This window comes from Copidosoma floridanum, unplaced genomic scaffold (assembly GCF_036245765.1).
Source record: "Copidosoma floridanum isolate Cflo_tuat_1 unplaced genomic scaffold, Cflo_Japanese_pri ptg000035l, whole genome shotgun sequence".
In the NCBI taxonomy this organism is placed as follows: domain Eukaryota; kingdom Metazoa; phylum Arthropoda; class Insecta; order Hymenoptera; family Encyrtidae; genus Copidosoma; species Copidosoma floridanum.
Window position 1 is genome coordinate 2090875 of NW_028321912.1, and position 2001 is coordinate 2092875.

Consider the following 2001-nt stretch of genomic DNA (forward strand, 5'->3'; position numbering starts at 1 on the left):
TCTGACTGACCTTTTACAAATCAATTGTTACAGATAAAGCTTTCATTAAATAGTAAAAAAACGATTACATATAATAAAATGTTTTTACATCAGTGAATAAAATGTATCTAGAGAAAAAAATCTATGCAAAAAGAAGTCAACGCAACTTTTGTATGATATTAACTTGTTTCCCTCAAGTGAAAGATACCTGTTGAAAATCTATTCAATATTCTTTAAACAATTGAATTTTCAATACTTTAATTCTTCCTTTCTCTTGTTTCTTTTTTTTTTTTTTTTTGTGTGTGAAAAATAAAATTTTTTACGCAATACAAAATTTACATCACATCGATGGATTTTCGTCAAAAGGTACAACAGAAATCTTCCAATTACTAGAATTCTTAAAAATTAAAACCACAAATACTTATAATATTAAAATTTTTGCGATCGAAAAATGCCCAGCTTAGTTTATTTAGTCATTCTGTCATTTGGTTTGTATTGCAGCATGTTAGGGTAGACTTAGTGTTATCACGGAAATTCGAATAATTACTACTTCTAACACATCATTTTGTGAAAATAATTTATTTAAAAAAAAGCAGAAGAACAATATTGTAAAACGTATTTACTATTACTTGGTATTTATTAGTTCTACTCTGTGACTCGTATTCATGAAAGTTGCCGTACAAATTATTTTAACAGCGCTTAAGAAGATACGCGCACTGCAACAACACTTGATGGAGAACTGAGACGATTTTTCGACATCTGTAAAATAAATAGTTTCTCAAAAGGTATCTTACATACGACGAGCTCAAGATCAATACATAGCTTGAATACTCATTTAATATAAGCAAAAAAGGATAAAATATCCAAAACTTGTGGTCGCAGGAGAAAAAAGCCACTCGGTCGAGTTTGCGTTAACACACGTAGGGTGGGAGGAAAGAGCTTTTGAGTTTAAGAATATTAGCCGTGATATTTAAAGGGTAGGAGCGAAAGTAGCTCTTATTCGCTTCAAGAAAATACGTGGCACCAATAACTGTACCGTTTACCCCTACCTATGATTGTATCGGTTGGAGCTATGTGCTCCAACGGTGGATTAACCCGGTTTGATGGTGGTAGTCCTGATGTTGGAAATGGCTTAATATATTATTTATTTGAAATACCTGGCACCTACGTTGGTTTATTTTGTGGAATATTTCTCGGTGTACAATGAGAACTAATAAAAAAAAAAAAAAATTGGTATAAAAGAAAAAAATACGACCGTTTTTTTTACTACAAATAACGAGGATTCAGTTAAATCTCTTGCACTTGTCTAACTACTTTTTCAAAAACTAATTGAAATTCACATCTTCCAGACCTAAAATTTTATATCCTAGTACATAAATGTTTTCATCTTTAAAAAAGTACAGTAAAATCTCTGGTACCATGGAAAGCAAAAATATTGGAACCGAAATTTTTGTTTGATTATTAAGATAAAGTTTAGTTAAGAATAAAACTACAATTTTAATGTTAACATAAACATTTTTTCAAGCATCAGAATCCTATCAAAGGATACTTCTTTGTATTTCTTACTGTATGTGCTGCACAAATACACAAGGTATTTTGTTACTTATTTTAAGATAGTGTTTAATATCATACTTCGATTTTTTTGGTTTTTCCTTAATATACATAAGCATTAAATATTTAAAAAGCATCCACACCAACGAATAGCTGATTTGTGATTTTATACAAACACCCACAAGAGAGTGTTCGATTAATAACACGATTTACTTACCAATGGGTCAGCGCTTGATTCCAACAACATATCATAAAAAAATAAACGTGAAACAAAAGCAGGTGCAGGACATATACGAACTATTATAAATACTTTATAAAAAGCACTACGTAGAAGGTGGTAAAATTTAATTGTCATGCACGTTGAACGCGTTAGTGCTGACACGCGATACATGAGGGAACAAACTGTTCTTTTTTGGCTCAGTTCTGTGTACCTAGTGTCGCTATACTTTGTTTTATGCCGAAAAGTATATA